The sequence below is a fragment of the Corylus avellana genome, chromosome ca2 (genome assembly GCF_901000735.1).
Source record: "Corylus avellana chromosome ca2, CavTom2PMs-1.0".
In the NCBI taxonomy this organism is placed as follows: Eukaryota; Viridiplantae; Streptophyta; class Magnoliopsida; order Fagales; family Betulaceae; genus Corylus; species Corylus avellana.
In genome coordinates, this window is record NC_081542.1 from 28,340,623 (window position 1) to 28,365,776 (window position 25,154).

The window sequence follows — 25,154 nt, forward strand, 5'->3', positions numbered from 1 at the left end:
TGCGATCGATCGCACTCCACTTGCGCTCGATCGCAGAACCAGAGAACATTGAGCTTGCTAACTCCTAACCACAATATTTCTAACATATATCAGTAACAGTCCCACCAATACATGTTAATTATGAGCAAAAGGAGAGGAGCAACATAGCCAGTTGTGTATGTCAAAAGCAAGCTGCCTCCTATAACTGGATCCTGTTATTTATTGAATGTGTCCTGAACAATTTATCTATTAATCATGACAAGAGTAAAAATATTGTACTCTGTTTTGAGTGAAACTAAAGATAAATGTGGCTAAAAAATTCAAAACATCAATGTACATATAGTTCGTTTAAAGCTTTCTTTCTTTCTTTTTTTTCCTTCTGACATGCTTGTTCACATGAAAGCCTCCTCTTTTATTGAACTCTTTGAATTGATTGACAAATTGTTAAGGTTGGTTGTCTAAAATAGTAAGATTTATCTTCCATTACCTGCAGTGATATAAAGAGTTTCTCTAGAGAATCAAGAATAAAAAGAACTCTAGCCACCCATTCATTAGCATAAGTTTGGTGTCCCTTAGCAATATTGAAGCACTTACTCGTAAGTGCTAACTTGGTACTTATCTATGAGCTAGTGAGTCCTAATCCAGTTACAATAAATGTTAGCTTCCTCTATGAGAGAGGGAGAGAGAGAGAGAGAGAACAAATAGCAAACATGTGAGGGCAATCATATTATATCTGCAGTCACAAAGATACTCAAAGCTTTAAAGACATATAGCAAAATAAACATTTCAAAGTACCGGCTTGGACGTAGCTAGATATCGAAGCAGAGTAGTCGAACACAGTTCTGGTGCAACTACTACATAGAGAATTGCTTATTGAGATGAGGGTGGCCTGAGGACATGTTGCCCCATGCTAGGAGGTGGTGGCGGTGGACGAACACCCTGGCCTTGCATCTGTTGGGCTTGAAAACCATGTGAGGGAGGCATTGGAGGCCTAGCACCAGGAGTGAAATTCGCCTTCGTGCCGCTACCAACAGGAGGTGGGGGAGGGACAGGTGGAGTCCCACCAGGAGGCATGGGCCTAGGGCCATTTGCTAAAGGAGGTGGTGGTGGGAATGAAGCGGGCATTGGAGGAGGGGCTCTAGGAGGATTTCCAAGAGGTGCACCAGGTGGACTTCCTTGCGTTGGAGGAAGTGGTGGGGATGGACCTTGGGGTGGTGGTGGCAAAGGCCTTGGTGGGACATCAGGGGCCGCTGTGCCGTTGGCTGCAGGGGCAGGTTGAGGTTTGTTTGCCTCTGGTGGCTTGATTTTAAAATATAATTGCAACTTCACATTGACAGACACAAAAAAAAGGGAAAGATAAGTTACCATTAGCAGGAACAGACCAACAAAAAAACTTGAAAAAAGAAAATTCAGTGTATTTTAACGAAACTAGCAAGTGGCCTATGAAAGAGAAAGAAAAGATTGTCCAGCCCAATTCAGCCAGCGCTAAGTTGGTCTACTTGGTTGCGTCAGTAGGTGCCAAAATAAATTGAGAGAGAGAGAGCTATAATGAGAATTAAGACCAAGAGCTGACCCACTGGTAATCAAATGACATGTCTAGGTTACAGAAGGTTTTTAGTCCAGTGACTTATAAACAACTCAGACCAGGTAGACTGTTCAATCAAACTGTCAATCTTTGTGCCAAATCACATCTAAAAACATTGGAAGCAGTTGAGCAAATATTAAACAAACTAACCGTAAACATTTTAGAGTCTGGATCCCAATGTGTGAAGAACTTGGGAGGGGTTTTGTCAATCTCTGTGCTAGGAACCTGAAATGAAAATAACAAGCATAACCAATCAAATTTCTTGAAACTAAATGAAATGGTTAAGTTCAGCTATCTACCCTAAACTATGGGGTCATTCAATATCCAATCTACCTTCTCCAAATGAGTGTCAAAACTAACATATTAGTTGGGGGATGATGTAGGGAGGACATTACATATTAAAAGGCACTAATCTATTAATTTTGACAGCTTAGTGCAGCCCACCATTCATCTGCCCACTATTACATTAATTTTAACCCTAATTTGGATGGTGTAGTGGACGTTGCATATTAATCTAGAGTTAAGTGTTGATAGCAAAATTATTTTATTTACGCACAGAATGCAAATGACCCTATAATTGAGGGTGGATAGCTACATCTAAACTTAAATAATAAGATGCTGATCAAAAGCATGTACAATTATATGATTGATTTACCTTGAAAGCAATGATCTCATATGGATCAGCTGCAAAAAGAAGATATTGGTATCTTTTATCGAAGGGTTGGACCCTTTGTATCCATTGAGAAGTGATAAAAAGAAGTTAGAACATCATTTCGTCTTGAAAAAACAATTAATTGAGCATTACTTAGTCAAGTGCATTGCAATATAGAGAAAAAAATCAATAGAAGCATGTGAAAAATTTCAGGTAAGAATCTAGTTCAAAGAAACAAAGAGGCCCACCTGCTCATAAGAAGACATAAACCTGTGTCTTGGTTTTGCAAGGTCTTCAATATTAGGATATTCAATCTGAGACACAATAATGTTTACCAGAAAAATATTGTTATTATCATCTTTCTCTTACTGCCGTTATATCCATAAACAAAATTCTTCATTACCAATTTATCAGCAAGAAAGAGAATATGTATACAATCAAAACACAATAGGGAAAATAAAAAAGGAATAACTAAACACGCACCTAGAAAAGAAGAGACCTCTGCTTCGTCTCTGGATCAAACTGCTTTGTTACCCGGTACCCAGGCCTTCCGATTTTGATTGCTAGCAAATGGACGTTTACTCATGAGTCAAGAATTACAAGATTGCTAAAATTATCAACGGAATACTTCTCTTAAAGGGTCTGAGTGAAAACGAAAAAGGAAAATAAAGACCTACAAAATCAGCAAGAATAATACCCACAAAATCAAAGATGCAAGACATTTAGGTTCTTAAGAGTATAGCAACCGGGATCACCACAGACCTACCTATTATAACGTAAACTCTTACATTTGAACTTTTCCTTGTTTTGGGGATAATGCTAAAGTTGAAACCATTGTAGTCCACAAGACACACAACCCATACTTTGGAAACTATGATATACACTATTTAACACTTATCCAACACTCAAAATGACATTTTAACTTTAGGCAAGGACTCATAATGTCATATGTTTTAACTCTAATCCTGACAAGTCATTTTGGTAGTACTTGCAGAAGCTCCTTTCTTCTAAATCTTCTTTATTTGAGCTATTTGTAAGCTTGGAGGCTTGTATTGTTTAGACATCACCTCGTCTTTCCCAAATGAAGCCAAGACATATATCATTTCCTCCTCCTTCAATTATTTCATTCTCATGTTACATTTCAAAAACGATATGCAGGTACATCATGCATGATAATCAATCCATCGTTATAAATAAGGGACTTTGAACTGGTACCCACCATTTAATTAAGGAAACACCTGAACAAGGTTCGTTCTCATGAACTACTAAAAATGAACTTATCCCATTACTGAAGGCAATAGCTCTGACCCAAATGCCCACTCAAGGTTCTTTCTCACAGAATAACTCAGACAAAACCACCTACAAACACACAAAGATGTGATCTTGCTCAGAGGCAGACAAACTATCAACCAGTAGAAGAAATCAATTATCTTCGTTACAATTTTGCACACTACATGTTCGACGAAATCAGACTTTGGGGACAAACATAACATAACATAGTTTGTTTTGCCACACAACAAATCACAACTCCTAGTAGAAGAAAAAGCACAAAACAGTAGTATCTATGGGGTCGAAAAAGAGACCAAGAGGAAATGGAAAGAGAAAGAAAAAAGCGAAAATTCAGATTCTCCATTATTTTGTTGAGAATGTAAAGGGAAAAAATGGTGATTTTTGAATTTTATATGATCTTATACCTCTTTATCCTATAATTATGAAAATGATATAATATAAAGGCCAAACATATCATGAATAATGGCTTAAAACTACAAAACGACACCTATCATTGGAAACACAAGCTGAAAACCACAAATACTGGCAAAGTTTAAAAGTTTAACACCTTTTGGAGAAGACTACTATGCATTAACACTACTTCACCACATCAGACAACAATCTTCAAACTAATGTAAATGCCCACAAAAAACGTAATTGAAAATGACTAACCTCATCAAAATCATCAAAAATATGTGAGAACTGCCCCATGAACCAAACCTGCCAAGGGAGAAAACTATTAAATATATGTTTTACAATCCATGGCCAGCAAAATTCCAAAACCCAAAATAAAGTACTTATCTGCATCCTCTTCCTTGCCAATTCATCCTCATAAGCAATTTGAGTAATCTACCACAATGAACCAATATATAATATCAAAGACAATGAGAATGATACCCAACATGATAGAGAAAAAGATACTAAAAATGTGTTTCTTCATGAAACATATTAAAGAGAGAACCTGCTTGGGTGGTTTATGTTGTGCAAATTTATTTAACTCGCAAGTGCACGAATCAATTGTAGTTTAATGGATTGCAAGTGCGAGGTCGATCCCACAGAGAATTGTATTTTTGAAAGAACAATTTATATCTAAACTAATTAAATCCTAATCTAGTTCCAAAAGGGTTTTGACTTTTGAGTTTGAAAATTAAAGGATAAACATAAACTAAATAAAATAAGTAAATCTAAGAATAAAGGTACTAAGGTTTGGGAATTCACACTCACCAAATCATAACAACATACTTTATGTTCATCAATATTAATCCGAAGTTCTCACAAATTAAATCATAGATATGTTTTACTATACTTCAAAGAATTAATCAAAACCATCCCATGTATCCATTCATTGACCAAATCACAAAAGGAATCCAAATTAAATTGAAATACCAGATGTATCCGTAGAACAAATCACAAGGGATATCCAATTTTTATGAGTTAAAAGCCAAGCAATCAATCATATGAAATTATCTCAAATCATCACATGTATCCTTGAATCACAAGAGATATCCAAGAATCAATCAATACAATTGATTAAAAGTAAAACAATTGAAATAAAAAACCCAATAAAATCAGAATAATAAAAACTTACATAAAGGTGATGTTGTTCTTCATCGGTGAGGCTTCATCCCCAACCTTAGTTGGGAATTTAGCTCCACATAAAAATAAAATCTAAACCTAAACCTAAACCTAAAGAAAAACTAAACAAAAGAATTTTGCTCTCTGGGATTGTGTATCTTTTCTTGAATGCAAAGAAGTCTATTTATAGGCTTAGGGAAGTCCTAGAAGCCCAAGTAAACCTAGATAATTCGGAAGTCTGTCTCCCAGTCAAAATAGAAGTCTGAAATCGGACTAGGATTCGTCCAAATTTGTGTCTCTTAATTGCGGGGCGATTTTGACATAGAAACCGTCCGAATTACGAAAATTCTATTTCACAACAAATTGTAGTATTTTGAGCTAGCTTTCTAATGCCGTTTGAATCACTTCAATCCGATATTTGACCGGAGAGTTATGGTCAAAATACTAAGATGTGTGTAGAATCTGAATTTGAATCCTATCCGAAATCTTATCCAATCTGAACTTTAATCTGATTTAACCTTTTCTTGGATTTGGTTAAACTTAACCACATCATCTAGGTCTTCTCAAAGTATGCTTTCTTCCAAACTTCGCATTTTTCCCTTTAAAGCTGTAGTTTTTCTTCAACGACCTACAAAATACTAAAAACACAAAACTAACACAAAATATTAAATAACGACACAACTAAAGGATTAACTAATGTAAATAAAGGGGTCTAAATATGCAATATTTGGTACTTATCAAACACCCCCAAACTTACATTTTGCTAGTCCCTTAGCAAAACAAAACGAAAAATAAAATGAAAGCAAGAAACATAAATCCTCTTTCGTGGGAAAGACGATTGCATTTAGCATATGCAACAAGCCTTTTAAACCCCTAGGCATCCCTAGTGGACGAGTGAAGTCTCGTGAGGGCTTAACAGGAATGATACCCACAAACATTGTGTACTATGTTGTTAACAAGAAAGAAGTTTCACATAAACCATGGTTCTTATTCATGAGCAAACTTAAAAAGACAAACACCATCATAACAGTCAAAAGGAAATCCAAAATCAAATTACTCATAAATGGACAATTGAGACCTCATATGTTCTGAAATGTGTAAAGTGTAATTAGCATATAATTATGAAGCTTTCAGTTTAAACTCAAGGTAAGTTCCATAAAATTTGTAAAAATCTCTATCAAATGATAAAACCAAGGCAAGATATGCATTTTTTTTTTTTTTATTGGCTCTGTAATGTCTAACTCCCTTAAGCTTTCTAATTGACTCATGTAACAAGTGTTAGGCCAATAACTCCCAAGCCAGGTGACTTTAGGGCACTAGATGTAGAACATCCCTAAGGGCTTATTAACTTAAGTCAAAAAGGCTACGAATTCAGATTAGCCATATCATAAATCAACATTGAACTTCACACCTTTTGACGCGAACACTCAATGCTTAATGAGGCAAGAGGTCCGGTTACTCAGTGAAAAACTCAACATGATCTTTCTTTTCTTTTTCCTTCTCTTTTTTATTTATTTTTTTATTTTTATATCTTGCAAGCCAATGGTTATTCATCAATAGGTCATCCAACAAATCTCAAAGCGAACAAGCCTAAGCTTAAACATCATACCTCATAAAAAAACATGCTAATGTGCTCATGAAAATTTATCTCACAACAAGTTAAATCTCTTTTATCCAAAAATAAGTCAAGGGACTCTGACTCCTAATGACATAATAATTTGTTCAACCCTTTAAGCAAGCAAATGAAATGTAAATCACAGTTACAGTTTAACTCAAACTTGACAACAACATAGCACAATTTTTTATTTTTATTTTTTTCAAATTTTTTAACACAAAATGACAAATAAAAATAAACAAATAAGAACAAAAATAAATAGACAAAGTGTTTTTCCATACCCCCAAACTTGAATTACACATTGCCCTCAATGTGTAGTATTAGGGGTGTCAACCCGGTCCGGTTTCCCGGTTTTTGGCCTAAAACCGGAACCGGAACCGGGGTACCCCGGTTCTCAATTTTGAGAAACCGGAACCGGAACCGGGACCCCGGTTAACCGGGGTCCCAGTTACCGGCCGGTTCCGGTATTACCCGGTCCGGTAACCGGTTTTTTTTTAAAATTGATTTTTGGGCTTATTTTAGGTATTGGGCCTAAAATAAGCCAATTTTTTTTTCATAAGTTGGCCCATTTTTTAAAAAATCTATTAGTTTCTTTGTCTAAATTAAAGGGGCTTTGTTGTGATTGTTCCAAATAATTAAAAAATAAGCCTTAAAAAGTCCAAAAATCCTAAAAAATCATTATTTTTGCCTATTTGGGCCTTAGAAATAAAAATTTAATTTTTTAAAATACCCTAAACCTAAACCTAAGTGTAAAAAATATTAATATATATAATATATATATTAATATATAAATATAATAATATATAAATATTATTAAATAAAATGGAAACCCGGTTCCGGTATTCCCGGTAAAAACCGGGTACCAAAAACCGGTACCAGAACCGGGGTACCCGGTTTTTAGATTTTTCAAACCGGAACCGAAACCGGGACCCCGGTTTCCCGGTTTTCCGGTTTCGGTTCCGGTTCGGTTGATGCCAATTTTGACTTTTATAGTACCAAAGCTACGATGCAGAGTAGGAAATCTCAAAGGTGTGAAAAAAGGAAGCGAGGCATCCTCAAACTCAAAGCACTAAACACATCAACAAAAACTAAAAGCAAATTTTTTTTTTTTTTTTTTTCATAGAAACAAGAATCAAAAGATTAATTGCTGTTAGAAACAAAAACAAATAAAAATAACATGTAATGAGAAAGGAAAGAAAGAATTTGTGGAGTGAAGTGCAGAAAATAAACTGGAGGAGAAAACTTTACAGCGCTTTCCCCGATCATACGGATGTCCAACCAATCCCTTCCATCCATTCTTCTTCAAAACTTCATACCCCTCTGGAAGGATATTTCGCCATCTTATGTAGACTTGCTTGCTTCGACAGATCTTCTTAGGAAAGTGGTTCCTAGATTTGTGTGCTTGTGTGCACAAGTCCTTGAATATCTTGACATAAGATGGCTCCTGATGTGCCTCAAGAGGGACAGTGATGTAGGCGGGAGCTTTAGTACTCACTTCCATGTCACTGGGTAGGTCAGGATTTGTTGGTGACTCACTGTTCTCATGATGCTCAACTTGCTCAGGGTGCTCAACTTGCTCCTCTTTCTCTTCCTCCTCTTTGTTATCCACAATTTCCTCACTCTCAAGTGTGATGGTGACCTGGGCATGCTCATGATAAGAATTTTTGGAATCATCCTCATCAATCATGTCGTGCCTTTCAGCCATCAGCTGACTTTGAAGCTCTTCTTCCTCTATTCTGTTGAAGTCAGCAACTAGATGACTGATCTGTCCTTCTATCTTGGTCATGGCCTGCTTAAGTTCTTGTATGTCTCTGTTGTTAGCCATGGTGGAATTCCTCATCTCCTGTACGGCTTGATTGGTGAAACCTTTTAGCTCTTGTATATCTTGGGAATTGCTCACGGTAGTATTCTTCATATCTTGCTTTATCTCTTGTATGTTCTTATCCATTGATTGTATAAATGCTTTCATCATGTCTTCCAGTGATGACTGTGGTGCAGGCACTTGAGTGGTAGACTGATAAACAGGAGGTTGAGCTTGATGATCGAACTGTGGATATTCTGAATGATGCAATTCATCAAATTGGTGAGCATAATTTCCTGTAGCTTGAGCTGATCCTGAGAAATCATATTGGTTGCTCCAGTCTGGGTTATAACAATTGAAATTTGAATCAAACCCCGGGCTAGAGAAACTGGTGTTCATTTGTTCATATGAAAAGTTAGATCTAGCTGCTCTGATTTGATCTAATTTGTCCCATAAGTCGTTGACCTCAGTTCGCAGATCTGGACAATTGTTCTCCTCATGATAAGGATTGAAACAAAATGAACATGGCTTATGTGGATAAAAATTTTGAGGGTAGTTGGTAGGAGCTGGTGTCCTACAACTAGGAGATGCATTAAAATCATTAAAATGAAAATTCATGCTTCCCCTCACTTTTTAGCATGCAGATATCCCACATAAAACATTAATCAAATTTTTTTTTAAAAAAAAAATAAAATAAACTAAAAGAACAACTAACACAAAAAAAAATCAAAAATAAAAAAAAATAAAAAAAATGAAAACTAAAATTTAAAAACTCACAAAAAGGACCAAAAATAAATTTTTGGCAAAGATCTACGGAACTACTGCTTTTGCTATGAGTGCGCTTGATCGCGCTGATGTGCGGAAGGTGCTGCGGCAGAACTGTAAAACAAGCCAAACAAAACAAAAAACAACAAGAACAATCTTTTTTTTTTTTTTTATTAGTAACACGAATAAAACAAAACAAATTGCAGAAAAAATAAAATCCTAATTATAACTAGTAGAAGAATAAAACTAATTTAGAAATAAATTGGTTTCAAAAATTGAACAATTCCCCGGCAACGGCGCCAAAAACTTGTTGTGCAAATTTATTTAACTCGCAAGTGCACGAATCAATTGTAGTTTAATGGATTGCAAGTGCGAGGTCGATCCCACAGAGAATTGTATTTTTGAAAGAGCAATTTATATCTAAACTAATTAAATCCTAATCTAGTTCCAAAAGGGTTTTGACTTTTGAGTTTTGAAAATTAAAGGATAAACATAAACTAAATAAAATAAGTAAATCTAAGAATAAAGGTACTAAGGTTTGGGAATTCACACTCACCAAATCATAACAACATACTTTATGTTCATCAATAGTAATCCGAAGTTCTCACAAATTAAATCATAGATATGTTTTACTATACTTCAAAGAATTAATCAAAACCATCCCATGTATCCATTCATTGACCAAATCACAAAAGGAATCCAAATTAAATTGAAACACCAGATGTATCCGTAGAACAAATCACAAGGGATATCCAATTTTTATGAGTTAAAAGCCAAGCAATCAATCATATGAAATTATCTCAAATCATCACATGTATCCTTGAATCACAAGAGATATCCAAGAATCACTCCATACAATTGATTAAAAGTAAAACAATTGAAATATAAAAACCCAATAAAATCAGAATAATAAAAACTTACATAAAAGTGATGTTGTTCTTCATCGGTGAGGCTTCATCCCCAACCTTAGTTGGGAATTTAGCTCCACATAAAAATAAAATCTAAACCTAAACCTAAACCTAAAGAAAAACTAAACAAAAGAATTTTGCTCTCTAGGATTGTGTGTCTTTTCTTGAATGCAAAGAAGTCTATTTATAGGCTTAGGGAAGTCCTAGAAGCCCAAGTAAACCTAGATAATTCAGAAGTCTGTCTCCCAGTCAAAATAGAAGTCTGAAATCGGACTAGGATTCGTCCAAATTTGTGTCTCTTAATTGTGGGGCGATTTTTACATAGAAACCGTCCGAATTACGAAATTCTATTTCACAACAAATTGTAGTATTTTGAGCTAGCTTTCTAATGCCGTTTGAATCACTTCAATCTGATATTTGACCGGAGAGTTATGGTCAAAATACTAAGATGTGTGTAGAATCTGAATTTGAATCCTATCCGAAATCTTATCCAACCTGAACTTTAATCTGATTTAACCTTTTCTTGGATTTGGTTAGACTTAACCACATCATTTAGGTCTTCTCAAAGTATGCTTTCTTCCAAACTTCGCATTTTTCCCTTTAAAGCTGTAGTTTTTCTTCAACGACCTACAAAATACTAAAAATACAAAACTAACACAAAATATTAAATAACGACACAACTAAAGGATTAACTAATGTAAATAAAGGGGTCTAAATATGCAATATTTGGTACTTATCAGTTTACTCAAAGTTCTTTAACCTTGATAAACATGTCAAGGGAGATTTACTAACTCAAAAGTTCTTGAACCAAAAATTTTGCGAATATCTTAACATAATATAAACCAAATAAAAAGTACCAACAAATATACATTACCAAACAGATCACGATCAACAAATACCCAAATCCACTGTAGCAAATAGAAAGTACCAACAACTATCCAAATACATAGTATCAAAAAATATATCCCAAATAGATGGTATCAAAAAGTATATCCTAAATAAATGGTTATTCCAAAGCTCCCTCAATTGTTGGCTTGACTTGATTCACCTCCAATCAAGCTGCCTCCAGACCTAAGAAGAATAGAATTTCATATAATGATCAATAAGCTTTTTAATGATTACTTAGTATGTGTGTTTTTGTAAAATTAATGCATAGGTAAAGTTTCACTAACCCTCCAATACGTGACATTAAGAACTCAACAGTGGCTTTCAATTTGTTCGTTTCCTCAACGTTGGCTTGTAGATTGTCCCTTGTCTGATGAAGTTCGATTCTAGTTTGTTGAAGCTCGCTTTGAGTATCTTCTTGTCTTTTCCTACACTTGTCATGGTTGTCGAAGTGGGCGAACGCTTGAGATGAAGTACTTAAAGGGGTAGGAATAAGACCGCATCCCATTCCTCTAACGTGCCCAGATCGTCGGCCCCCTAGCACTTGTGTGACTATTTCTTCCATTCGGTCCTCCACACTTCTTCCCTCCACACTACCTTCCTCTAAGGCCTCACTGGTTGTTAATTCTCGCATCTGAAGCTGCACAAGTCATAGTTGGCCTTAGTTTAATATATACTTCATGCAAGTTTATTATTCATGTGCTTCACTAATCAACTTAATGATCGGAGCGTAAACATTTACTTACATATAGACTTTTGCATTTGGCGTTCACAAACTCTTTATCATTTTTTCTTGTATGGGTAGCCTCATATAGTTCAACAGGATTGAGCTTCACTTTTGTTTCTTGTTCCTACACATAATACATATAATCAAAGTTTACAGTAAATAATGTTACTTTCATTAAATTATGCTATGAGATACTTACCTTTTTGTAAATGACGTTGACAAATGAACAAGTCCCAGCTGTGTGCTTTGTTTCCAATTTGCTTCTATTTTTTATATTTCATTCAGACTTTCTCTATGAAATTTGGAGAAAAAACAAAAAACACAATTATTCATAAAATGCCTTCAAGTGCATGCAAATTATATCAATCTGAATTTTCGAATCAGTATAATGATATATATTTACCTTCCATTTAGCGTCATCAAATAAGTCACATATTAGGTTCCACTGTTTAGGTCCATACCCTGCTGGCACTTTTTCCTTCCTAATAGCCTTAGCCTTGGCAATCCCCTCATCATCATCTTTATGAATGCCTTCAAAATATTTCTTGTAATGGTCCCTATACAAGTTCGAATGAAGCCTAGCATATGCACGACCCAATTTATGTTCAACAGCTTTGATGTGCTCGTATCGTCCCATATTCAGTGCGAAGTTTGACTGATACATAATAGATAAGAAAACAATGGTAAAAAATGTGTCACATTATTTTTTTCATACGAAACATATTCTTAAACATTACATTGATATTCATACTTGAACATGAAATAACAACTTGCTCTTTTCCTCAGCTGGGACCTTTTTCCATTCACCGTGATGGAGTTCGCACATGTTACAAATAATCTCCCAAATCTTGCTTGCAAACCATGCTGCATTCTCGCCTACAGGTGCCCGGTGTCTATTTGGGATGTTTAGCACTAAGGAACCATTCTTAAGTACGTGGTCACTCAACTTCTTACACTTGGCCTTACCCCTTACACTTCTGACAGACGTGGTAGCTGTTACGCAAAACATGGTAGCGTAGTAAGTTATATTTGGAAAAGTATATTGTCAAATGTCTATAACAAACCAAAATAATACAAAAATAACATTTCATAAATATATAATTCATGAACTTACAAGATGCAGTAAGGGCGGCTCCCTGTGAATCCAATTCTGCCACTGAGTGAATAGAATTATTAGACTTGTGTGAAGGATGCCCATCCACTAACTCAAGGGGAAGGGGGGCGAGGGCGACAATTGTATATCTGTATCACCAAACCCAGAATTGGGAGTTGGACTCTCATGCTCGTCAATAAGGCCCCGACCTTGACCTTGGCCTCGGCCTCGTGCTGCTGGAACACGTTTGCGTCCTGTTGTTGTCATTGTTATGATCAATATGCTAACAACTCAAAAATCAAAAAATTATATTAGTCAAATTATAACCATATAGCATGTTCAATATTTTTGACAAACATACAATAATCATGCTAGTAAAAAAGAAAAAAAACACCACAATATATATATATATATAGAGAGAGAGAGAGAGAGAGAGAAAGAGAGAGCATCAACTTCATTAAATATGCTAATACACTTTGTACTTACACCAAATGTGAGCTTATGTTCAACACATTTCATCATCAGATTCATATTCAGAATCTGTATCACTGTTACTTGAAGATGATTGTTCGTGTTCAAAGTCCTCTTCGTGTTCAGAGTCTATATCGTTGTCACTAGATAACTCCTCTTCCTCATCAAAGTTTGTATCATTGTCCTCGTCCGGCAAGTTATCGTTGGCAAACATGCTTGCATCAAGTTGAATATATAATTCATCAATTGCTATTATCGCATCATCTCTACGTAATTGAGTGGAGGCTTCAACATTTGCTTCATCAACAAAGACCATATTACCCCCAACACATTCACCTTCCTGGTATACGTCATCACTGAGTCTTTGGTCATCTTCTGTATTATCTCCCTTTTGTACTGTTGGAATATCATAGATGTCTCTATTGATCCACTTCTGCACCACTTTCCAATTACCACCCAATTTGGGATCATCCAAGTAAAACACTTGCGAAGCTTGACATGCTAAGATGAACGGGTCGGATTCACACCATTTACGAGAAGTATTCACAATCGTGAAGCCTTGGTCCATTCGTACTCCTGTTGCACTCCCAGTGTCCCACCAATCGCACTCAAACAAGTACACGAGATTTTGGCCAGGGTAACGTAACTCTAGAATATTTTTTAACTCACCATAATACTCCGTTATTGAGGTTTCGTCCTCACCTGAAACAGAAATACCACTGTTCTGGGTAGTACGAGTTTCTGCACATTCTTTCGTGTGGTACCTAACCCTATTCATGATGCAACCTCTATATGATCTAACATGACGATCAGGCCCGCATGCAAGATCATATAATTGTTTTGAGCCATTGTCTGCAGTACGCCCACTATTGTATAAACGTTTATGGAACCAACGTTCAAAGTTAGCCTCATGCTTTTTTTCAATGTCACGGCCGCCTTCTCTTTTGTTCATATTATAATGTTCACTACATGAAAAATAAACGTATTGGTAAATGATCATCAACGCTAAAATTATAACATGTCGTAATAGGTAAAACACAAAGACCATTACTAAACTTACTCCAAATATGAGGCCGTTTCGTTACAGTTGGTAAGCACATACTATCGTGCCCTATCAAATCATTAGCATCCAGTGTTACTAATTTAGCTACTCCTAACGGCCGAACTCGTTGGGAGAATGTAACGACCTAGATTTTAAAACTCTTATTTAAATAATATTAAATAGATTAAAAATATAATCGATAAATTAGAACAATGATATGTGGATTAATGATATTAAATAACTATTTAGTGTTAAAGGTATATTACATTGATTTTTGACCTCTTATGTATATTACTTCAATTCTAAAAATTTAGCTTCACTAATATGTTTATGGGCATAATCAAACCCAATCTAGTGAATAAATTATTTATATTGGTGTTTAGCGAAGTCATAAATTAATTTGAAGCTTTTCAGTTTTTTAGCCTAAAAAGCAGTGTCTTAATTTTCATACTGTCTAAATGAGATTAAAACTGCTAAAGAAAGATATCAAGGCTAGCCACCTTTGTTGAAAGCTTAAAGTCTTCTAGTAATGATGGTTATAGTAAATATCATGATTATAATGATTTAATAAGACAAGTGGCCAAGTGGGAATGCAAATAGTTAAAGCCTAAGTTGAATTGGAAACTTTGTATAGGCCAAAAATAGACTCAAACGAACTCGGATGAAGTCGAACCAAAAATATAAAATGTTTGTCTCGGAGTCCTCTATCTACTCTCAAAATTTCATGTCAATCGGAGTAGGTTTGGACATTGAAAAATGGATCAGAATACACTGCCCTCATTTTGGACGAAAATACTATTTGGTATAGAGCATGAAATATGGACTAGGTTCATTCTTTTGGTTAAATCCATCTCAACCCTTAGATCAAAGGTTTAAACTTAAATCCTAACCATTCATTCTCTTATAAATAGAGCCTAAGCTATAGTCACTTTCACTTTCACTTAAGTTTTTACAATCTTAGAACAAGTAAAATTGTTTGCTCCTCCTTTCATTTTATTTCTTAGTTCTAGTCAAAAACCATATAGCCTAAAATCTTTCTTGTAGTATTCAAATGTTTTTCTAAACTAGCTACCTAGAGAAGATTTTGTGGAGTTTTACTTCTAAGGATTTTTCGGTAAGTGTTTCTTGTATAAATATCATGATTTATTGCTTTTATCACTTGTTCTCATTTAATTATTTAAAGACCCAATAAGCGTATAATGTAAAATAAAGTAATGGATACAAGTGAATTAATAATAAAGAGTTAGTGGACAAAATCAATTAAGGACTTATAATATTATCTATATATTATTTACTTTATAGTATTTACATTCAGTCATTTCTTTTATGTCATTTAAATTTCTGTTCATATTTCTGGCGGTAAGGACCATTTGATCTCATCCCCGAAATATGCATTATTTACATTCAGTTATTTCTTTTATGTCATTTAAATTTTAATTCATATTTTTGGCGGTCATCCCCAGAATATGAATTCAGTATTTACATTCAGTCATTTCTTTTATTGTCATTTAAATTTTGATTCATACTTTGGTAGGTACGGACCATTGGTCTCATCTCCAAAATATGAGTCATGTTTTATATATATTATTTATAATACTTGTTTGTATTTAGTGATACTGGCCATTAGCCTCGTCACCAAAAATGAATTCAGGCATAAAGCTAGTTATAAGTAACTATCTTAGATTAATATAATAAAATGAGTAAGTAAAGATGAAGTGACGGATAATAAATAAATATAAAAAGATGAGGGTCTTTAAACAATGATATTATTGGAGAATGAACTAAGTATTGTTTGTATGTATGCAGAAGTGGAGCAGAATACTACACTAAGGAGTGTAAGTATGGATATACTTACTGAGTACTAGCTTTGTTTTATTGTTGTAGGAATTCTTATTTTGTCTTATGAATATAATTTTGCAATACAACTGCTGCATAATGTGTCTAATAAAATGGGCTGATAAGATAGCCACCTTAAGAACAAGCTGGGTGGATTGCCGCGAGGAACTGTCGGTATCTCAGTGGATGGGGGTATATAACCGTCCAACAGGCCTAATATATAACTAAGCTGGGGCGGTGTAGTTGCCAGCACCAAACAGGTAAACCTCTAAAGTGTGAGGGACATAACGGACGTAAGCGGGCTGAGAGCTCATGAGAAGAGGTCTGAAGAAAGATTATCATAAAACACAAACTAATCTGTCATTACGCTGCATTCACAACTCATTCATTATTATATATTTTAGTCTTTAATCTTATTTGTTCAAACTAGTCTTTTTAGTCTTTATATCTAGGAAAATAGATTACTCACTTGTTTGCCTATGTAAATATGATAACGTCATCTTTACATAGATCTTGATGCAGGGATAGAAAGTGAGGACGATGGTCCTTTTACTGGTTTTGATGGTTGATAGACCATCTGCTGCAGGATTTATGCTTACTCTATGGAGCAAGTCTCATTTATGTTAATCGCTTTTATTATGTATGGTGATGTGTGTAAACTTAATAGATATTACTATGTTAATTTAGGTGCCGTCTGTGGCATATATTTGGTACACCTAGTGTGTACATATGTTGTAATGAAAACCATGTTTCTATTTTATTTAATAATATATCACCTCGAGGTATTTCAGTCAGCTCAACTGTGTTGTGTAAGTTATTCCTAGGTCATAGAAAAAGAAAAAAATATACATACTCCGCTGTAAGATTGTATTTTCTAAAGTTGCAGCGTCACGACTTCGATATTTGCTAGTTCAAATATCGGGGCGTTACAGAGAACACATCCAAGCGCTGGCTCATTTCTACAATATCAACGTCAACATTTCTTCATTCACGGTTCCATCTTGTCTCAATCTCCCGAAGATACCTGGAACAGAAGGTCAAGCTCTCCTCAGCTAGGTAACACTCGGCAATAGTCCCCTCTGGACGAGCTTTGTTACGCGTCCACTTCCTATATCTTCCAAGTTCTCGTTCGAACGGATACATCCAACGGTTTGTACAGGACCGGCAAGCTCGGCCTCCCGAGGTAAATTAAGTACTAGATGGATCATAACATCAAAAAAAGCTGGCGGAAATATTTTTTCCATTTTGCATAAAATTATTACAATGTCGACTTTCATTTGTTTCAGGATATCAACTTTCAACGTCCGTGCACATAACTGCGTAAAAAAGGTACTGAACTCGGTAAATGTTGTTTGTATTTCCAACGTAAAGAAATTTCGAATTGCAACAGGAAGCAAGCGCTATAAGAAGACATGACAATCGTGGCTTTTCATACGCAAAATTTTACTAGGAACCTTGTTCACACATCGACCAATGTTAGATGCATACCCGTCAGGAAATTTAACACATTTCAACCACTCACATAAACTCTTCTTCTCATCTCTTGTCAAGGTTGTACTTCGCAAGTGGCATCCTATAAGTTTCACCATTGGGCTGCACATGCAATTCTTTACGTATACCCATCAACTGTAAATCTCTTCGCGCCTTGACTATGTCCTTGGTCTTCCCATCAATATTCATCAACGTACCTAAGATACTTTCACATATGTTCTTCTCAATATGCATTACATCTAAATTGTGACGTAGTTTCAAGCTTGACCAGTAAGGCAACTCAGAGAAAATACTTCTCTTCTTCCAATTCAACATGATGAGTGCCAAATATTGCATATTTGGACCCCTTAATTTGCATTCGCTAAGCCTTTAGCTTTATTATTTTATGATGTTTTGGTTACTTTTGGTGTTTTAGTGATTTGCAGGATGTTAAGAGAAAAATGCGGCTTTAAGGTGAAATTTGCAACTCATTCCATTAATTCTAGGGCTTAAGACACATCATGGAGCATTGACAGTAAATTGGGATCGAGCGATGATTCGCACCCAATGAGTCCCACTAAAAATGCCATATCTTGAGTTGTATAGCTCGGATTGAAGCGATCTTGGTTTCATTGGAAAGCTAACTCAAAGATCTACAAATTCATATTTCACGAGAGTAGGCTAATTCCTTCTAGAATTGCGATCGATCGAGCGCGATCGAGCATGTTGCCCGAGTGCGATCGAGTGCACTCGGCCGACCTTGCAGTGCTAAAACCCTAAAATTAGCTTATAAATATCATTCTTTTCCATTGTAAACGTACGAAGACGCGCTGGGGGCACCGATCCTGGTCGTTTTTCGTGTTTTCTGGGTTTTGTAGCTTGGAACTCTAATTCTTTTGTAAGTTTTTAATTTTAATGAAGTAATTTAGTTTCTTTATGATTTCTTTTGTCATGAGAGGCTAATTCTTCAACTAAGGTTGAAGATGAAGCCTCACCATTGATTAGTTTTATATTTTTATGTTTTGTTCGTACAAATCCGTCGTTTAATGTAATGTATGTTCGTTTCAATTCAATTGTGTGACAAAATTGTGATTGATTGTTGTTTGTAAATCGTGAAAACATTGGATATTCGTTGTGTTTCATCCAACGGATACATCGAATGATTTGATTGAGATTTATATCCATTGTGATTTATGGATACGGTGGATGATTTGATCTCAATTGGATATTCGCTGTGATTTGTAATAGAGATGGATTCATCGAATGATTCAATTGGTTTATAAAAAACAATATAACATATATAGGGTTTAATTGTTTGTCAGATGCATGAATAAAAACATAAAAATGTATGCTTTGACTTGGTGAGGTGAATTCCAAAACCTTCGTCGTTTATCTTTTGATTATTTTTATTTTATTTTCAAAATCAAAATCATTTGGAACTAGGTTAAGATATAATTGATTTAGATAGAAATTAAATTTCACATACACAATTCCCTGGGGATCGACCTCGTACTTGCACACACGCTATATTGCGCACGGCTTGTGCGCTTGCGAGTACAATTAAATTTGTACACCAAATTTTGGCGCCTTTGGGGAGTTGTTTGTTTTTGTGAAAATTGATTTTTGTTTAAATTGATTTTATTTTTATACTAGTTTAGGTAGATTTTTGTTTCATTTTCTTTTTGCAATTTTTGTTTATTTTTATTTCTATCTGTTTATGTTTTGTTTCTTCTAACCATAAAAATTAAAAAAAAATAAATAAATAAATAAAAACCAACAAAAAAAATAATAAAATTGGTTAATGCTTCATGTGGAAGTGTATTTTGTTTAAAGAGTAAGGATAAGCATGAATTTTCCTCCAGGTAATTTTAATGCTACCCCTAGTTGTAGGACACCCGCTCCTACCAACTTCCCTCACTATTTCTACCCACATGGACCATGTTCATACTGCTCCAGCCCTTATCATAGTTTAGGTAATTGTCCATCTTGGGGACAATTTTCCATCATATGACCAGATGAACACAAATTTCTCTAGTCCGGAGTCTGAATCAACTTCCAATTTCTACACCCCAGACTGGAGCAACCATTATGATTTCTCGTGGCAAGCTCATGCTACGAGAAATTATGCTCCCCAATCTCATGAACTGCACCATCATGAATATCCGCAGTTCAATAACCATTCTTCCATGCCTTCACCTTGCAATTACCCTCTTCAAGAGTCATTAGTGCAACATTTTCCAACTGCACATGTCGATGACTTAGAGGAGAGAGTAAACCAACTCATGGCAGCTAGGCGTGCCCATACCCAACCTCCTCACACTCACGCACCTCATAAGTCATGCTCATATTGTTATCATCCTTCTCATCGGATAGATGATTGTCCATTCATTAACCATTACATGATTGATGAGGAAGATGCTAGCGAGTCTGCACATGAGCATGTTCAAACCATCACCATACTTGGGAGTGAGGAAAAAGATAAGGAGACTGTTGATGAGCCAAGTCTGGAGTACCCAGTGGGAAAGTGCTTTGCTCAATTTGGATGTGACCTAGACCTTGACAAGTTACTTGAGCAAGCTGATGCCTTATTGGACTCCACTCCTAAGATGCGAACTGAAAATGGGGAAACCACTGAGATATCATCATCTAAATCATCTTCATCAACAGCTAAGCCTTTCATTATGGGTAACCATGAGGAGAAAGAAAAAGAGGAGCAAGTTGAGCAAATTGATCCCCTGCCAACTCCAAGTATGTCCAATGACAAGGAAATGAGTACTGAAGCTCATTACTTCGTCACAATCCCTCTTGAGACATTCTATGAACCCCAAGCTCCACTTATTCAATGTCTCAAAGAGCCATTTTATGCCAAGACTCTCAAGGATCTTTGCAGACAAGCGAGCAAACCTAGGAACCATCGTCCCAAGAAGATCCTTCGGAGCAAGCAAGTTGGCTACATAAGATGGCGAAACATCCTTCCAGAGGGATATCAAATTCTTAAGAAGAAAGGGTGGAAGGGATTGGTTGGACATCCAAATGATCGGGGAAAGCATTGTAAAATTTCTTCCCTATTTTATTTTGTGTCATTTTCTTTTTGTTTCTATCAGCAAGTAATCTTTTGATTTTTGTTTCTATGAGGAAATATTGCTGTTAGATTTTGACAGGTGTTTTGGTGTTCAAGTTTGGGGGATGCCCTGGCCTTTGCACACTCGAACTTCCTCATCCCACGGTATTGTATCTCTTGCCACATTGGGGACAATGTGTCATTTAAGTTTGGGGGTGTGGAAAAACACATTGTCTTTTTGTTTGTTTGTGTCTTTTTGTTTGTTTTTATCTGTTTGTTTTGTTAAAAAAAAAAAAATTGTGCTATGTTGTTGATTGGGCATGAGTTACATCATAGCTGTGGTTTGCATGTCATTAGTGTGTTTAACTTTTTGAACACTACATATCATTAGAAATCTGAGTCATTGGACTCATTTGGTGGATTAGAGAGACTTCACATTTCTGAGTTGATTATCACAAGCACACTAGCATAAAGTCTATGAGGTATGAGATTTGGATTTATTAGGTTGTGCCTTGTGATTTGGAGGATGAAGTGTTAATGACACCTTGGCTTGAGGATAGATTAAAAAAAAAAAAAAAAGTGTCATCATCAGTTTGAGCTTTTCATTGAGTAACCGGACCTCATGCCTCACTAAGCATTGAGTGTTTGCATAAAAAGATGAGAAATTCAATTTGGTTGATTGTATGGCTAGTTTGGCTTCGTAGCCTTTTTGACTTGAGTAATTAAGCCTTAGGGATGTTTTACATCTAGTGCCCTAAAACCATCTGCTTTGGGAGTCACTGGCCCAACACTCGTTACATAGATCAATTAGCAAGCTTAAGAGAGCCAAACATTGCACAGCCTACACATAAAAAAAAAAATAAATAAATAATATATTTTTTTAAAAAAAATGCATGTCTTGATCTAAGCCTTTGGTGTTTTCATCTGTGTGAATTCCTATGAATTTTGAGGTACACCAAACTTTGAGAAAAATTGAAGCCTCTTAACTTTGTGTTAGTCTCACTTTGCACCTATTGGAGCTTGTGTTGTCTCAAATTTCCACCTTTGAGTTGAATGATTTTGTGGTTGGCTTGATGATTTGATTGTGGTGTTTACTTTGTTAAGCCTGCTCATGATGTGAGAACCTTGTGTTTGTGTGGAAATTGTGTTTATCAAATAACATAGTGCATAAATGTTTGTGGGTATCATTTCTGTTAAACCCTCACGAGACTTCACTCGTCCACTAGGGATGCCTAAGGGTTTAAAAGGCTTGTTGCATATGCTAAATGCAATCGTCTCTCCCATGACAGCGGACATGTGTTTCTTGCTTTCATTTTATTTTTCATTTTGTTTTGCTAAGGGACTAGCAAAATGTAAGTTTGAGAGTATTTGATGAGTGCCAAATATTGCATATTTGGATTCCTTAATTTGCATTCGCTAAGCCTTTAGCTTTATTATTTTCTGATGTTTTGGTTAGTTTTGGTGTTTTAGTGATTTGCAGGCTGTTAAGAGAAAAATGCGGCTTTAAGGTGAAATTTGCAACTCATTCCATTAATTCTGGAGCTTAAGATACTTCATGGAGCATTGGCAGCAAATTGGGATCGAGCGATGATTCGCACCCGATGAGTCCCACTAAAAATGCCATATCTAGAGTTGTATAGCTCAGATTGAAGCGATCTTGGTGTCATTAGAAATCTAACTCAAAGATCTACAAATTCATATTTCACGAGAGTAAGCTAATTCCTACTAGAATTGCGATCAATCGCACTTTTAGTGCGATCGAGCGCACTCGCACCCTACGCAACAGAAAACACGTTGCCCGAGTGCGATCGAGCACACTCGGCCGACCTGGCAGCGCTAAAACCCTAAAATTAGCTTATAAATATCATTCTTTTCCATTATAAACGTACGGAGACGCGCTGGGGGCGCCGATCTTGGTCGTTTTTCGTGTTTTCTGGGCTTTTGTAGCTTGGAACTCGAATTCTTTTGTAAGTTTTTAATTTTAATGAAGTAATTTAGTTCTTTATGATTTCTTTTGTCATGAGAGGCTAATTCTTCAACTAAGGTTGAAGATGAAGCCTCGCCATTGATTAGTTTTATATTTTTATGTTTTGTTCGTACAAATCTGTCGTTTAATGTAATGTATGTTCGTTTCAATTCAATTGTGTGACAAAATTGTGATTGATTGTTGTTTGTAAATCGTGAAAACGTTGGATATTCATTGTGTTTCATCCAACGGATACATCGAATGATTTGATTGAGACTTATATCCATTGTGATTTACAGATACTGTAGATGATTTGATCTCAATTGGATGTTCGCTGTGATTTGTAATAGAGATGGATTCATCGAATGATTCAATTGGTTTATAAAAAACAATAGAACATATATAGGGTTTAATTGTTTGTCGGATGCATGAATGAAAACATGAGAATGTATGCTTTGATTTGGTGAGGTGAATTCTAAAACCTTAGTCGTTTATGTTTTGATTATTTTTATTTTATTTAGTTTATGTTTGTTCATTTTCAAAATCAAAATAATTTGGAACTAGGTTAAGATATAATTGATTTAGATAGAAATTAAATTTCACAAACACAATTCCCTGTGGATCGACCTCGCACTTGCACACACGCTATATTGCACACGACTCGTGCGCTTACGAGTACAATTAAATTTGTACACCACAACACAACATCTGTGTACTCTCTTTCTCCCGCTTGTTTTTCCAAATTGTAAGCCCTCAGCCTCCCTTAGTTGTTTCAACAATTGACTTGCAGACAATTTTTTCGGTTCCAATCTATGCTCGTCTGTACCATCGATCAAATCTCATCTTTTGCGCCATGGATGCTCTTGAGAAAGTCACCGACGATTACACATGAAGCACACCTTATGCCCATACTTCAAATACCTGAATAATGTATCCTTATTACATACTGGACATGCAAGATTTCCATTTGTAGACCACCCAGATAATTTTCCATATGCGGGAAAATCATTTATAGTCCATAGTAATGTCGAATACAATTGAAATGTCTCTTTCTTTGATGCATCATACACGCGTATGCCTTCATTCCATAAGTCTTTCAAGTCATCAACCAATGGCCGCAAATATACGTCAATATTCTTTCTGGGATCTGAAGGTCCAAAGATAAAAAGGGACAACATCAAATTTGGACTCTTCATACACATCCACAGAGGGAGATTGTACACCGTTAACATTATTGCCCATATGCTATATGTTGTACTCATATTACCATATGGGTTAAAATCATCACTTGCTAAACCAAGCCGCACGTTGCGGGAATCACTTGCAAACCACTCAAGTCTTTTATCAGACTCTTTCCATACAATAGAATCAGCGGGGGTGTTTGAGAGTATTGCCATCATCTTCTCGACCTTCTTTGTGCCACCGCATTTCCTTGGCCATTTCTTTTGTCATAAATAACTGTTGTAACCTTGATTTTATTGGGAAATACCGTAAGACCTTTTGAAGAATATTACTTTTTCTGCTTTTGCCATCAATCCATCTTGAATTGTTGCACTTTGGGCATACCACTTTGTTTGCATGCTCTTTCCAAAAAAAGCACACAACCATTCTTGCATGCGTGTATCTTATCGTAACCGAATCCCAAGTGTTCTCCTAAACTGTATTGCTTCTCTATACGAGCGTGGCAATGTCTCTCCATCTGGGAGGGCCGTCTTTATCAAGTCAATCATAATATCAAATGCCTTATTACTCATGTTGCAGAACGCATTTATATGAAGTATCTTCAGTACAAAAGCAATTTGTGTAAATTTCTTGCAGCCTGGATAAAGTTCTCGTAAACCATCTTCCCATAATTGGTAGAAGGAGCTTGTTTGTTCGTGATCACCAGTTGTGGGGCCCTATGAAGTAGAAGATTCTCCGATGTTAACATCAACAAATGTCCCCATACATACATCGTCTAACAATTCTTCAACCGCATCAACCTCCTCCATCATTTCACTTGTATGTGTGTGCATGTTTGTAGAAGTGTTTACCCTAAAATGATCTTCTTCCCCGTGAAATATCCATCGAGTGTATGTCAGAGTAAATCCATTCATATACAAATGACCCTTCACCTCGCTAATATGACAATAATATCGATTTGCACAATCACCGCATGGACACTTTATCATATCACGTGAATCAACTGATTTAACTGCCATTCCCATGAATTCTTCCACACCTTTTTGAAATCACTCTGAACATCGAGTACTTTCCCGCATCAACTCCTATCAATATTGATGTCCCTATTAGAGGTTATTCGTTACGTACATGATATCAATCGAACTAATTCAGTAGGATCGATTGGACATTTGATTCTATCACGATCAATCGAACTAATTCATTATGATCGATCAGATGTTTGATCAAACGATTGATCCTATCGCGATCAATCGATCTAATTCATTAGGATCG

At 35.8% G+C, this 25,154-nt stretch overlaps 1 pseudogene; it reads right to left on the reverse strand.

The window, feature by feature from the left end:
- Window positions 1-825: 825 nt before the first annotated feature.
- On the reverse strand, window positions 826-24,097 carry LOC132169511 (uncharacterized; annotated as a pseudogene).
- Between the last annotated feature and the right edge of the window lie 1,057 nt (window positions 24,098-25,154).